Here is a 16177-nt window from a genome sequence, read left to right on the forward strand (position 1 = left end):
CTTCCTGGGGTCCCTTCCCTCCCCAAAGCCCACTGTCCTCAGGCTCCACCCCCAAAACCAGGCTCCCCCCCCAAAACCGACAGACCCCCCCCCCAATGGACAGTTGTTTGGGCCCCTACAAGGTTTTTATATGTTTTTGAAATAAACACGTGTACTTTTGTCTATACCTATTGATGTTTTTAACTTTTGGCCCTATACTAGTTGATGTCTTTAACTTTTGGCCCTGTACTAGTTTTCTAAACTTCCTTTGGAAGTTTCCACCCGCACAGTCTCCAGGTATTTCCCAACCCAGGGCTGGCAACCCTAATTAGAGGTGCTTATGTAGATAATACATTAATGTACATTATTTGAAAAATGTTGTCCTTGTGCCTTTCTTTTTTTCAAATATAAAACAAAACAGAAATTCTGAGTCTTTCTTGCTATCTCCTAAGCATGTCTAAAAAGAAATATATTGTGATGGCTTTTCCAGTAATATTGAACTCTAAAGTATTACCCTTTAGGGTAAATTCATTAACTGCCAGGTGAATAAATAGGGAAACACAGCAAAAAAAAAGTCTGACGTATGGAACTGGTAATTGCTTGAATTACTTTTTTTTTAATTTGATGACTAGAACTAGATTAATACAGCATGCTCCTTGCTTTCTTCCTTCTTTTTCTGTTTCAACCTCATATTAACTTTGCTGTCTGTGTCTTTCCAGTTCCTGTGGAATGGTGTATTCAGTTGTGTTCTTGTCAGTAGTGTGTTTGTTTGTTTTTCTTTCACTGTTCTGCTGCTGTAACTGATCTACTAATTTGCTGTTTTGAACTCAGCCTTTGTCGGAATTATGGGTAACACAAGATCATACAAACTGCTAGACTGGAATAGTTTCAATTCAGGTATTTTATTAGTCATTCAGTACTACATACGCTGACAGAAATTATGGCAGCTCAGTGAAGTCTTTTTAGAAATGCCGTAGCTCATTAAGGAGTTCAATATTTCAAATTTAATCAATGATTTGCAACCATGAAAAAAATTAAAGATGTTTTATTTTCATAACAGCAAATAATATTATTAAATTAAATTTACTTAAGCCCCTTGAGAATGTCTCCCCCCCCATTCCCAGCGCACTCAGATCATCAAAAAAGGTCAGCTGCAGTTCCATTTTCAGATTGTCATCTAGTAAAAGCAGGGTCTTCTCTGTGGTGGCCTCCGTATTATGGAATGTCCTCTCCACTTAGCTACATCCATTTTAATTATTTGAAGTAAAGACCTTTTTGTTTCACTAGGCATTTGGGGACCAAGGGAGGTTTGAGTGGCATCTATTTCTTGTTGTTCTTAGCTTTTTGTGGGAATATTTAATGTGTGTTTGTTATTTGAATGTGTTTTAAAATGATTTTCATATTGTTAACTGTCATCAGGGCTGTTTATACTAAAGTGTAAATGAAGTAAATAAGTACAATTGTAACAGTGTGTTGGTTTTTAAAGGCACTATTTAAAATGAAAACCCCTGTAGGCAAGCTGTTTTGCAATAATACCTCAAGGGAAATGGTAATAAAAATTAAATGTATTTCTTCAGTTTCAGACATTTGTAAAGACCAGGGAAACTGAAGTGGGCAAAGGCCATCTTTTGTGGGATGCAGTAGCCCATTTTTACTTCAAGCCACATGGCATCTCTGGGGCCAGTTCATATAAAAAAGTTGTGTTCAAATAAAGGAAAACAAAACTACTATTGACTTTATCTCTGCTCTTCTGTTGAATAGCTTACTCCCAGCTGTGCAGAAATGCTATGGAAGCTTCTGCGCAATGGATTTATTTCATTAGAGCTTTAAGTCGGCTGCAGATGGCAGAAGGATCGGTTTGGTGTAGTGGTTAAGTGCGGGGACTCTAATCTGGGAGAACCGGGTTTGATTCCCCACTCCTCCACTTGTACCTGCTGGATGACCTTGAGCAAGCCATAGTTCCATCAGAGCTGTTCTTGAAAACAGCAGTTTCTGTCAGCGCTCTCTCAGCAGCACCTACCCCACAGGCAATGTTCACTCTAAGCTGTGGAGTCTTGTGAGCAAAAATTCTACTTTGTGAGCTACTGGCATTAAAGTTGTGAGCGAGCAATTTGGCTACTGTATAAATTAGTTTGCTCCAGAGCCATCCTTCCTGAGCTAAGACAAAAAAGTGTGAGCTGGAGGTTAAAAAAACTGTGAGCTAGCTCACACTAACTCAGCTTAGAGGGAACATTGCTCACAGGGTGTCTGTTGTGGGGAGGGGAAGGGAAAGGAGTTTGTGAGCCGCTCTGAGACACCTTTGGGTAGTGAAGGGCGGGGTATAAATCCAATCTCTTCTCTTCTCCTCTTCTAAACATCCAATTTTGCTAACAGTTTTTCCTATACAGTTCACTTGAATTGGTCCCAGAGAAACAGATTTCTCTTGGAGTAAGTGTAAATAGAATAGATTGTCTTGTGTGGTTTGTTTTTCTGTTGCCGTGTGTGATGGATGACGATGATTGAAAAGGGAAGCATTGGAGGGCCGTATGCAATGGTGAACTTTATGGCACAGAAATGTGAGTGTTATAGATGTGTCATATGCAACACGAACCTGTCTGAAAACACAACATGGAGAAAGAAAGAAAGTGATAGAACTAAGTGTTCAGCTGGAGAGGAGGTGACATTTGGCCCTAGATTAAGCTTTCTGTCTGTGGAATGGATCCTTCCTGCCTCCCACTTCACCCCTCTGATCGCCACAAAATGCTGTCTGCAGCAGGAAGAAGGAACCAGTAGAACTGCAGATTTAGTCTGGCCTGGGAGGGGCACATCTGCCAGCTCCCCCTTCCTGTTGCAGAGCAGTACCTCCCCCATTCCTCGGGGTCCCCTGCAGCCCCGTAGGCAGAAATTTTGGGTTGGTGGGGCATGGGGAAATTTTTTGAGGCAGCAGGGGATGGGGAGGGGGGAGGGAGAGGGGTGGCTGCATGCCTTCCCTGTACTCCAAGCGGCGAAATCAGAGCCCTGAAATACCTCACTGTAGCTACGGGCCTGGTCCCCTATCCTGTACGGGCAGCATTTCATGGATATCACTGGACTGCACTGGGAGAGGGGAAGGAGGAAGGTTCTGTTCTGCTGATGAGAGCTACGCCTGGATCCAATGTGTTTTATTATGAAATTTCAAACTTTTTGGGCTTGAAGCTTGAGTTGGTGGTCTCTCTGTCTTCAGCTGTTGCTTTCTGTACCAGCGGTCCTCAGCCAGTGGTACACAGATGTAGTCTAGGTGGGATGCAGGATTTTCATAACAGTTATTTAGAATTTGCTCTCCCTTAATCCCTGTTTCCACGTGCAAACATGACGTGTCATCTCCTGCCAACTCTACCTACCACCGATTATCCATTTATGACCCTTTGGCATCCTAGATGAAATATTAGAAGCCATGAAATTAAAAGACGCCTGCTCTTTGGAAGGAAAGCGATGGCAAACCTAAACAGCATGATAAAAAGTAGAGACATCACCCTGCCAACAAAAGTCCGCATGGTCAAAGCAATGGTATTCCCAGTAGTCATGTATAGCTGCGAGAGTTGGACTATAAGGAAGGCTGAGCGCCGAAGAATAGATATTTTCTAATTATGGTGCTGGAGAAGACTCTTGAGAGTCCCCTGGACTGCAAGGAGATCAGAGCGGTCAATCTTAAAAGAAATCAGCCCTGACTGTTCCCTGGAAGGCCAGATACTGAAGCTGAAGCTCAAATACTTAGGCCACCCAATGAGAAGGGAGCACTCACTGGAGAAGACCCTGATGCTGGGAAAGATTGAAGGTCAAAGAAGACGGGGACGGCAAAGGATGAGATGGTTAGACAGTGTCATAGATGCAACGAACATGAAGTTGATCAAACTTCAGAGGACGGCGGAAGACTGGAAGGCCTGGCATGATCTGGTCCATGGGGTCGCGAAGAGTCGGACTCGACTGTGCGACTGAACAATAACAACAACAAAAACATATACATGTCCTTCTCAGAAAAAGCAGGTTTTTTGTTTCTATCATGGGGTCATCTGGGTTATTTGATTGGTTGGTTGGTGGGACGTAAGCTATGAAAGGTTGAGAATCACTGGTCTGTACAACTGTACATCAGGTTTTCCTGCATTCGGTATGTCCCCATTCTTGTTCAGTTGATTTTGTCACTTTCTTTACCAGAGTCACACTTGGACCAGCTTCTGTTGCTTATGACGAATCTGTGCACCCTGTAGTATATGAAAACTGTAGTCTACTATCATAGAGATTTAATGAGTTTCTACAGTGCATATGACATATGGCATAGCAATGCTTTTTAAAAAATGTCTTCATACATCGAACAGCAACAGGAAAGAAAAACCCATTACTCTCTTTATATACAAGATGCTGTTGTATTTACCCTTACACGCACATAGCTCAGCTTCTGTGAGGCCAATTTGCTTGAATTTATGTAGAATTGAAAGCGGTGAAGAAGTTCAATTTGTGTTTGCACACCTTTCTAATGTCAGCAGCTGATGAAGAGCCATAACAATAAAATGGGACCATTTCCATAGTGTTTCTGTGTGCTTTTAAAGTGAACAATTCAAGATGGTTCATAAGTACTAGTACATTCAGCAAGGTTTTTAATCTTTTATTTGGCAAACCCTTTAAGTGAATCCGACCAAGGGTTATGTGTATTTTTCTAAATTCATGTCATTTGGGTTAAAACGCAGCAGTGGAATCCCAAAATGAATCTGAAGGGGGGAAAACCCCATTTTAATGTTCAGTGCAATTTCATTTTTCCATTATTTACTTATAACATCACTGGCTCATGCTGCGTAGAAGATCTTATTTGAGTTTGAATTTAAATGAGGGAATCTTTTTTTCCAATCCCACTTCTGCACAGCTGTCAGATATGGAACCAATACTGTCTTTGGTATTTGATTTCCCCCCAAAATTGTCAGATGCACTAAGAAGAAATGGTGGAGTTCTGAATAGTTTGTAGTTAAAACTGATTTAAAGTTAGTAAACTTGGGATCACATGTTTATTATCCGGGGCCATCCTGCTCATGGAAGATGGGGTGTAGAGCAGTATAGATTTGTTTTATTTTTAGTTATTAAATGCAGGTCTTCAGATTGGAGAGAAATGAAAGCTGTTTTGAATGAAATATTGAGGTTAAGTATACAGCTCTTATTTGTCAGAAACTTGGAAGAATACAAGGATGGCTTTACACATACTCTTACTGCTGTGGTTGTGTGTGTGTGTGTGTAATATGTATGTAAGATGGGGAGCAACATTTGCTTTTCCCGTGCACACGACTGATTATTTCACTTCCTGCTAAAATGAATTCAGTAACCTGCCCCGGGCAGCAGGATTTTTTAGAGGTATCACAGCTCCATGTTATTGTTGATAAAGGGTAAAATCTGTGTTCGGGATGGATCATATGTAGAAGAAAACACACTTCATTGATATACCTTCTACACTGGCCTGCTTGGCTGACACCCCTCCGATTAATTTGTCATTGCATGTGAGCGGGTGGGGTGGGGGTTTACTAATAGGAATGGGCTATGTCTGGAGTAACTCTGCCTAGTATTGCCTTGTTGTAAGGCTAGTTGCCGTTCACAAAGTCAGGATCTGAAGTATTTGAAAGGCTGTCACATCGGGGAGGGCAGCAGACTACAGGACTCACAATAATGGGTTTCGACAATGGGTGGAAAGGTACCGGCTGGATATTAGGGGGAAAAACTTTCCAGTGAGAGTAGTTCAGCAGTGGAATTGACTGTCTAGGGAGGCGGTGAGCTCCCCCTCACTGGCAGTCTTCAAGCAGCGGCTGGACGACCATTTGTCAGGGATGCTTTAGGATGATCCTGCATTGAACAGGGGGTTGGATGAGATGGCCTCTATGGCCCCTTCCAACTCTGTGATTCTATTATCTGCAGCCAGGATTGAAAAGCTTGTTTACTAACAGTTGCAGTTAGTTTACAGGTACTCTTAAGCATACTTTAGTGTATGCCAATAAAGGTTATTGGAATTGAAATGGAAAAAAACATATAGTGTTACTTATGAATGAAGTATCCTAGATTGTTTAACAACACTGCATAGCTCGAGAGAGAGGTCAACCAAGTGTGCCATAAACTGCCATTGTGGATGAGTCCGAACTTCGTTTTCTGAAGCTCCTTGGTGCTTTCAGTTGGGGTAATATTTCAGTCTCCATCCAAAGGCAAACACTGAATGTTCTAATATAGTTTCTACACAAAAGTGACTCTTGGCTTACTTCTGTCCGTTGTCCTTCATTCTTCTACTTAAATTGGATTTAGCTTTGTTGCATAAAAATGGAACATTTCATCCAAATCTATGTTTCTTTATATCAACGATTACTTGCTTCCAGTTAAGGGTGCTCCATTGCAACCTGCCAGTTGAGCCATTCCAAGCTGATTCTCAGAATCATGATTATGTGATAATATTGGTTTGATAGCTGGAGAGCCTGTCATTATAACCCTTTTCATAATTTCAGTCAAAGGATTGCCACTATAGAGTGGGTAGAAGGAGCCGTGTATTGGTTTCAGCTCCTTTCTGATGTCAAGTTGTCCCCTGTAAGTTCTGTAAACTCTCAATGAGGCTCTCGGGGACACTGGGAAGAAACTGGAGTGGTATTAGTTGAGTATTTGAAAGCAAACTTAGAAAGCTTGCTCAAAAGCGTAATTTAGATGTTAGATATCCCAAGGTCTAATTGACCTTGGCAGCATTACAGAAATAGCTCGGTGTAAACATTAACGGGTCCTTGTACCATTTTTCCTCTACTCTGTTAGACACTACAGAGTTTTCACCATGGCAATATCTGTTCTGTCTCTACATTTTTCTGCAACAAGCATGCAGTTAAGGGAACTAGCTATGTCAAAAGTGTGTAAGAATTCTATATGTGAAGCCTTTATTTTAGGCCTATACTGTAATTACCGCCTGTTACAAAATCTTTGCATCACAAAACTACAATTAACTTCCCCTTAAATTAAGAAACCATGGCTCTCATTTTCAACAATGATATTTTCCCCTTTGTACATATGTCATATATTCTTGCAGGAGGTCTGGTGAACTTAACCTTTGTTAATTTCATGGAATATAGTCATCTGTCATTAGCTGCAACACCACAGTAGTCACTGTCATTGTGGCAGAATGGCAGATATGTAAGTATAGCCTATTTAATATATGGAAGAGCTTCCTAGTTGTTGCTGTAGCTGTTGAATAGAAGGCACCTTCAAGAAGGTTATGATCTGCAGTTGGACTGGGATTCAATACTGTAATAGTTATATAAATGAGAGACTGTGGAAACATGAGTGAAAGCAGAAGCTAGTTTTGAATGCTGAGTTATGCTGTGATATAAATTCTATTAAAATTTTATTGGATAAAAGTCTTTTTAAAAATAGACTACTGCTTCCCTCTCCCCTCAGGATCCAGTACATAGGGGCTACAGATTAGGATATTGAGGGCTGAGACAAACAGGTTATGTGTCCTAATCAGTTTTGCTCTTTATTTACGATACAGGTGGTAGTGTTTGGTGTAGTGGTTAAGTGCGCGGACTCTAATCTGGGAGAACCGGGTTTGAGTCCCCGCTCCTCCACTTGCACCTGGCTGGATGACCTTGGGCAAGCCGTAGTTCTGATAAGAGCTGTCCTTGAAAAAGAGCCGTTTCTGTCAAGAGCTCTCTCAGCCCCACCTGCCTCACAGGGTGTCTGTTGTGGGGAGGGGAAGGGAAAGGCGTTTGTAAGCCGCTCTGAGACACCTTTTGGTAGTGAAGGGCGGGGTATAAATCCAATCTCTTCTTCTTCTCTTCTAGTGTACTACAAAGAACCGCCTGCTCAAGTAGAAAGCAATTCCACTTACACACATCAACAGAGGGAAAGCTAACTACTTTCCTTCATGTCTGTGGTCACTCATCCTGCATGAAATCCTAATTCCAAGGGTCCCTTCACTTCCAGGAGGGACTGGGGTGGGGGAACTGGAGGCTGCATCTGGAGGAAGGAGTAGAGACGCTCCTGTGGGTGTGTCAGCATTGTGTGTGTGGCCCTTGGGATCCAAGTTTTTATCCTTCGTTGGATCTGAAGAGCTCCTATTCTATTTCTAGGCCAGGACGTGAAGTTGCTGTGAGCCATCAAGTTCACTGTCCTCTGAGCCTCAGTTTCCCAAATGTAAAATGAGAATCGTATCATAAAGTTGTTAGGCCCCTTAAAATGGGATGCATGTACCTGGCTTCTCCTCAGCTGGCTTGATAGAGGGTTGGATCCAGCCAGTGTTTTCATTCACTCTCATATAATTCCACCTCTTTACTACAGCCTACATCCCACATGTCTTTTGTCCATGGGAGTCCCATGATCCCCCAGCATAGCCACTGAGGTGGTCCAAAGGGACCTCTTCTCCTTTTTTTGCCAGTGGAAAAGCTGATTGGATCCAGCCAATCTTGCTTATAATAATTTCGAGATTGTTACATCTGTTTCTTCTATTTTAAAATGTTTAGCACTTTAAAAATACTTTCAGGTCTTCTTTGTAGGTCTGTGTGATTGGGGTTGTCCAATAGGTAGTTACTTACCTGCGGGATAATGGCTTTCCAGGAATTATTTTAGAATGAAAGTATCCAGAACTGCTGCGAACTCATAAGTTTCAATGACTGTTTTCTTATTACAGAAATAATAGCTTTATTGCTGGGAACAGACATCCTGGGCGAATTGTGAGGGTAGAATGCCATGGCCACATTGTATGCCACGTAAAAGAGATCCAGCAGGCAGCACTTTTAATTAATGAATGAGTTTCAAACCCACAGTTGCAAAAATTGCTATTGAACATCCATTGTGCTTGCCTTAAACTGAAAACCAGCTTAGTCGCTTGGTAGTGAATAGCTTTTGATAGGTTTGCAATATGCCGGTAAAGATTATTTTTAAATAAATACACATAGCAAAACTGCATTTTTTTTCAACACACAGCGATTTTGGAAATAATTTTGGAATAATGTACATAGCAAAACTGCATAAAAATTCTTTTCACATGCAGCAGTTTTGGAAGTAGTTATTGTCCGTTAGTATTCTAATTTATAGATTTTTAAGAATCTATCATAACGAGAGCCATGGCCAATATCTGGTTAGAGCAGCTTCAGGCGCACTTCATTTTGAAGCCCGTCTCTGTGACAGAATGGCCGCACTCGAACATCCTTTCTGAATGCTAAATCACTGAAATATCCCTGTTCATCTCTGCATTGTTGGCAGTGCTAGCGGTAGATCGTTTTAAAGATTGCTTACAGTCTTGCTTATTCCAGCTGATACTGGTGGTGGCAAGCCAGTAATATCTGAGATAATGTTGTAGAACGTGCTGGACGTGAACTTCTCGGCTGTTAGTGGGATTAATAACTTCATAATAGTGCAGTTCATACTTGGTTCCCATCCAGATGAACACTTGCTTGGCCTGGTTTATCCAACATCTCTCTTGAACTTGGAATGCATGACTGATAGGTATCAGTCAGTCAGCAGTCACCATTTCGTTATGTAGGTCCAGATCCATTGTGTGGAATGTGGAGTAGTAGTCTGAAACGTGAAAAGCATTGATAAGTGTGTAATTGTAGGTAGACGTTGTAGGTCCCTTGAACAAAGGAAATGACTAGTAATGATGTAAATTCCAGTGATGTGTTGTTGTTTTCTCGTCCACACCATGCACTTTTTCTAGACTTGGTTTATATATGATATGTATGGTTCAGCTGGGAGGAGAAAGAGAATATCTGAAATTTTCAAGGCTATGTAAAAGCTCAGTTTGCTTCAGAGTGACTTTAGAAATCTCCTCAAAGAGGTTAAGGGCTCTGTCTAATGTTGAAGGGTAATGTAACGTCTTTTTTTTAATTACAGTGACAATTCTAGAGTGATTCTGGTGGGTAGGGGAAGGGAAAGGAGATTGTAAGACAGTCTGAGACTCTGAGTGAAGGGCAGGGTATAAATCCAATCTCCTCCTCTCCTTCCTCCTCCTAAATAGTATGATATGCGGCCTGAATGTTCAAATACAAACTTGTGGTCAGAAATGCCTGCATCACAACAGGCTGGCAGTTCAGTTAGCTCCCTTTTAAGGGCTGTGGGGTACAGTTGGGACTCTTCAAAATAAGATCCCTGAAAAAACAAACGTGGAAGGAAGGTGTATTTGCTTTTTTTAAAAAAATGTTCACTGTCATATCTTCATTGTGACGAACAAGAACAGAAGACACGGCTGAGTCTTGCTGACTGAGTGGTTCTCGGGGTTCATATTAGCAGGATTTTTTTTTCCTTTTTGCATTTTTGAGGGCGTTCAGTGGCAGATTTGGCTCTTTAGATGTTAGGGTTACAAGCTATGCATCCTAAGAAGGCCTAATGAGACTGACCAAATTTATTTCTGAGGAAACTTGCTTAGAATCAGGGAGCCAGCAGGCATCTTAAAACTGCTTCAGTAGAAGCCTAGTTGGTTGTGCTCGGTTCAGGCTACTGAAGTCCCTCTTGATTAATGTCTCTGCTGCAGCATCCCTTTGTGGGCCTGTCCTCCAATACCATACTAATTCCTAAGGATTTATTGATTTGAGACCCTTGTGAAATTCTTGAAATTGCAGTGAGGATTTTAAGTGCCACAGAATTCCCTGCAAGCACAGTTTTAGGGAGAGCCCTTTGCTAAACTTCCTTGAATAGATTTTTTTTTTTTTTTTTTGCTAGAAAAGCTTTGTGATTGAGTGCTCGGTATGCTTGCCTTCCGCTTTCACCTTAGACTCCAGGGCCATTACTTTCTCTGTAACCATTTCAGTGAGCTGCCATAGTTTTCAGTCTGTACTGTCACCTGATCCAAGCATGCGCCAAACTACCCCACTGTTTCTGGCTCCCGTCCGCTGAAATCTGCTTTGCGAACCTTTAGTTCTTTAAGTTTTTGCTTTGAGCCCGAACCAAAACAGGGCAAGCACCCTTCTGGATTGTGCTGGACACATTCGCCATCCTGCTTCCTTCCCGACTCCTCTATCGTTTCTGTAAATCCGTAGCGTTACTTCAATGTGGAAATGCTCTGATGGCATCCCCCCCATGTGAAATTGTGTGGCTCATGTGTCAAAAAAAGGCTGCTTGTGAATATTTCTATATAAACATGTCAGAGAAAAAAAATCAGAATGCTACACATTGCACTGCATTTCAGTGTCTTGTATTGATGATTGTTGCCATGTTGTGGTGTTTTTTTTAATTAAAAGTCATTTTTTTATGTTTTAATATGCAAAGGTAAGTTTCTGAATTGTGTGTGACTATGCATTGCATTCTGTATATATGCAAAATCCTTTGATTGATCTTTTGAGTGTGTAAAAAAGGAAACCAGTAAAACCTACAGTGTTAACAGATGAGAAAATGTACATTCAGATATTATTATAGACAATATCGTGCTTTCCTTTTGCACATTGGCATTCAGTTTTCTGAATAAAGGTAGTTAAGTGTTTAAAAATAAGATTTTTTTATCTAGTTCTTCTAGCACATTGGTTAGATCCTGGGTGAAATTTTGTACTGGTCCTTTGTTGTCAGATTCTACATGGCATGATACCACAGGGTATCAACCCATGAAGTCAAAAGTGGGGTTTTTTTGTGTGATTTCTTGTTTGTTATAGTTCCTGTGAATCAGTGACCTCTTAGTATGGGTTGTGCTGTCAACAAGTGTTGTGAGAAAGCTTGAAAATGACACCATGTAGTTGAAGGGTATTGGGATCTTACCAAGTGTCAGGGCAGCAGATGGAGAAAATTTCTTGTTCCTCAAATTAAGGGGCACTTAACGTCAGTTCTTTTTGTTTGGAAGAACAATGTTGGATGCCACTGTCAGTAATGTTCCGTATTATTTGGGCTTCTTATTCTTTTGAACCCTTTCTTTTTACCACCTTAACCTTTTCTGAAGCTCATCTGTGATTTCCATTTTCTTGTTTTGATTTTCATTGCAGTTTGTCCTTTTTTCTTTCTCCTCTCCCCGTCCCTGTTCCTCTTGTCATTTTTCTGTTCACATCCCATCCTATGCCGTCTGGTTGCTTTTCTGAACTCCTATTCCCACTTTTCGATGCTTCAGCAGTGACACACTCAAGGCGCTTTCATACACGCTGAATAATGTACTTTCAGTCCACTTTTAGTGATCGTTTGCAAGTGGATATTATTTCACACAATAAAATCCAGTTGCAAAGTGGATTGAAAGTGCATTGTTTGGTGTGTGCGAAATGATGCTTGAATGCTGTGGGGAGGCCCCCCCAGCCGCAAAGTGGCCAACGCTCTGATTTTGATGTTTTCTTAGTGGGAAGTTATTATACAACTCATAGTAAATGTAGGAGGGCATTTATATTCAGTTTGAGAGGACCTCCCTTCCTCTTCAGTCCTTTCTAGGAGTCTCATCAGTATTTATACCGCTGTGATATTTTCATTCACTTGGGGGGGGGGGCTAATTCACACTTTCCCAGTAGTTTTCCAAAATAATCTTGGTTTTCTCCTAAGTATCTTGTGGGACATTTTAATTTTTATTCCCTAACAGCTCTCCATGCAGTATCACTACTGTGCTTTTGAAATTCCTCCAGGTTTCAAAGATTTATTTATTTATTTATTTTGACTTATATCCCGCCCTCCCCACATGGCAGGCTCAGGGCGGGTTACGATTTAATAAAATACAATAAACATAATTAATACAATTAGAACACTAATAAACTACCACGGCGGCCTTCGTCCCGGTGCCGTTGTCATTGACATTAAAACCTCACAGATGCCAACTCTGGTATGCAGTTCTGACCAGTGTTCCCTCTAAGCTGAGTTAGTGTGAGCTAGCTCACAGTTTTTTAGCCTCCAGCTCACACATTTTTGTCTTGGCTCAGTAAGGATGGCTCCGCAGGAAGCTAATTTATGCAGCAGCCAAATCGCTCGCTCACTGCTTTAATGCCAGTAGCTCACCAAGTAGAATTTTTGCTCACAAGACTCCACAGCTTAGAGGGAACATTGCCTGTGGGGGAAACGATCATGTGGCCACTCTGATGCAGAAGCATTCCCAGTGGTAACGGAAGGAACATGGCAAATTGTAGCCATGTGGAAGCAGATTGTCATGTGGCTACTGACCAGACTTACGTTTCTAAGAATTTCTAAGAGAGCCGGTTTGGTATAGTGGCTAGCATGCCAGACTCAGATCTGCTTTTCCCCAGAGAGCACTTTCTGGGGGGCACCAGATCTGGGAGAGGACACCCCCCCCCCATGGAAGCTTGCTGGGTGACCTTTGGCCAGTCACGCACTCTGCGGCCTAACCTGCTTCACCGGGCTGTTGTGAGGCAAATGAGGTACCCTGCTTTGGATCCCCCATTGGGTGTATAAATGAATTAAATAAATGAATCATAATAAATAAACCGGAAGACCCACTATGCTATCCTAACCTCAGAAGGTGGGGGAACCTGAAGCAATGCCTTCATTATGCTATCCTTTGAAGGCTTTGCTTCAGGTTCCCTCACCTTCTGAGGTTAGGCAGGGCCTGGGGGAGGGCCTTCTTGGTCGTGGCACCCCAAAGAAGGTGCCCCCCAGAAAGTGCTCTCTGGGGAAATTAGGTTCATGAGTGTGTTGAACAGACCCCTGCAAGCTAGAGGCATCAAACTTGCAGTGGACCTCCCTGGGATGCCTCTCTACCTGTCCTCCAAGTCTGGTGAGGGTTGGCTTTGGGGGGTGGAGTAGCAGCCCCCCAAAGTAGGTGCCCCCAGGAAATGCTCTCTGGGGAAATCACAGCTGCAGGTCCAGGAGAATATAGAACAGAACCCCCACAAACCAGAGGTATCAGACTTGCAGCAGACCTCCCCAGGATGCCCCTGTATGCCCCCCCCCATTGAGCAGAATGGGAGCTTTCTTATTGGTGGCCAACATGCTGCCTGTCAAGGTTTGGAGGGCCACTCAAGGTGTTTCCACTGCAGAAGTCCATCCCCCATGTTGCTTTGATGATCGTAATTTTTCTGCGCCATCATGTCTGCTGCGAATGCCACCAACATGCACCACCACAAACTGCCCAAACCTTTAAAAAAACACACACAAAAGGTTGTTCGAAGTTTGGCTCACTAACCAGGTGATTTTCATCATGAACTTAGGTTCATAAGCCAGTTTGTGCCCATCCCTAGTAGAGACCATATCACTCTTGGTTCATCTACACTGGCTTCCAGTTTGTTCCCAAGCACAATGCTTATGCTGATGTTGACCTTTAAAGCCCTATATGGTTTGGGACCAGAATACCTGAAGGGCTACCTACTCCCTTACAACCTACCCAACCATTATGCTATCCTTTTTTTTTTCTTCCCCGTAGGGGATTTTTTATTGCATTTTTTTATATACTACAAGCTACAACGAAAAATTGGGAAGGGGTAACTACATCTACGGAGAAAAGAAAGAAAACCACAACTAACTAAAACCCCAAGAATAGGAGATCATCACAACAGCTTGTATAAATGTTAAATTGCTAATATTACTTTGAACATAGTCGGCTATGCTAAATTTTTTATCTTTTTATCCAAAATTTTAACCATTCAAGAGAACCCCCAGAGCATCCCACAATAAAACTAAAGTTTAAAGGCACACTTCAGAGTCCTTCAGCCTTCATTTTGTCTTATCTTTTCTAATCCTCAATTTATATGTACGCTTGGGGGCAGCTGCCCCTTTATCAGAAAGAGAGTCCTCGTCGGAAGACCCAGAGTCCAATTCGCCACTGGATTTGCTGTCATCTTCTTCCTTCTCGACCTCGGCTGGCTCTCCCAGCTGCACTCTCAGGAACTCACGTGCTTTAGAAACAGAGTCAATCTTTTCTTTTTTATCTTGTAGTTTGAAAATGACTCCTTCTGGAATTAACCATCTGTAGAGAATGCTGTTTGTTTGAAGAAAAAGGATTAAATCTTTATATTTCTTTCTCTTTTGCCTTATTTTGAATGGTCAGCAGCTCTAGATCCATACGGACATTCAGCGGCAGGACCGTCGGGGCGGAGGAGTGGCTCAATTCCCCGGTATCGTGCTGGCGAAGAGGCCACCCCTCAAAAGCCCCATGGCTAGGAGCCTTTTGCCAAGGCTCCGGGGGAGGGTAGCGACCCGTCACCCCCCCTTTCCGCTGGTGCGCAGATCACATCCCCGGGAGGTCCGGGAGATGCGTCTGCCAGCGTGTCGCCATAAACCGGAAGACCCACTATGCTATCCTAACCTCAGAAGGTGGGGGAACCTGAAGCAATGCCTTCATTATGCTATCCTTTGAAGGCTTTGCTTCAGGTTCCCTCACCTTCTGAGGTTAGGCAGGGCCTGGGGGAGGGCCTTCTTGGTCGTGGCACCCCAAATCAGCAGCCCTCTCCCCAGGGAGACTTGTCTGTCCTCTGCTGTTGCTGTCTTCGGTCCCAGGTGGAGGTTTTTAGTTTCATCTAGTGTTCCCTCAGTGATTCCTCCTTCCTGCCCTATGTTTTAATTTTTTTAATGTATTTGTATGTGTATTTTCACTGTAGTTTTTAGGATGTGTTTTTGTAATGCATAATTTTTAATCTGTTAGCCATCATGGTTGCCCTGGCGAGGGCAGAAAGGGTAACATGTAGCCTCAAGGAACTTCCTCCCAGGCCTCTGAATTGTTGCCTTGATGTTCAACAATCAGAATTTTAAACTCACTGCATTAACTATAAGACAATGTGATCTTTTCTCATCAGACTTTAAGACAGCATTGTTCTAGCTTTTCAGTATATCCTGTTCCTTCTTAATTATAGGTAGTTGAATATGGAAAGTGATACTGTATTGATATGCTTTAAGATGCGCTGGGTAGTGTCAGTGCAGCCTGAAATCAGGGATTGCCAAGTTTACTGTTCTTATGAGCAGTGTATTACTGAGAGCTTAAAGCTGCCCATAGGGTTTTTATATAGCTTTTTTCACACCAGTTTGCTCAGGCATGCATTGTGACTTCTGTCTTGTTACACCTCAAGACCACACCCACTCCAGATATAAAATTCCTGCAGACTTCGAAGCTGGGTTGCGGGTATATGTGATAGGCAGATTTCCTAGGAGGTAGATCAAGACAGGTTAGTCTATCTGTAGTAGTAGAAAAGAGCAAGAGTCCAGTAGCGCCTTAAAGACTAACAAAATGTGTATGACTTCACTAAGAAATGAGCAGTGACTCACGAGTGCTCATACCCTGCCACAAATTTTGTTCGTCTTGAAGGCACTACTGGACTCTTGCTGTTCCCTGGGGGGACAAATT

The 16177-nt window shown here is 42.4% G+C and overlaps 1 protein-coding gene across 1 annotated transcript in view; it reads left to right on the plus strand.

The window, feature by feature from the left end:
- Positions 1-16177, plus strand: part of C2CD5 (C2 calcium-dependent domain containing 5) — a 124023-nt gene that overhangs the window by 51194 nt on the left and 56652 nt on the right. The gene's annotated exons all lie outside the window — the stretch shown is intronic.

Source organism: Gekko japonicus, unplaced genomic scaffold (genome assembly GCF_001447785.1).
Source record: "Gekko japonicus isolate JY-2015 unplaced genomic scaffold, Gekko_japonicus_V1.1 scaffold2164, whole genome shotgun sequence".
Taxonomy (NCBI): Eukaryota; Metazoa; Chordata; class Lepidosauria; order Squamata; family Gekkonidae; genus Gekko; species Gekko japonicus.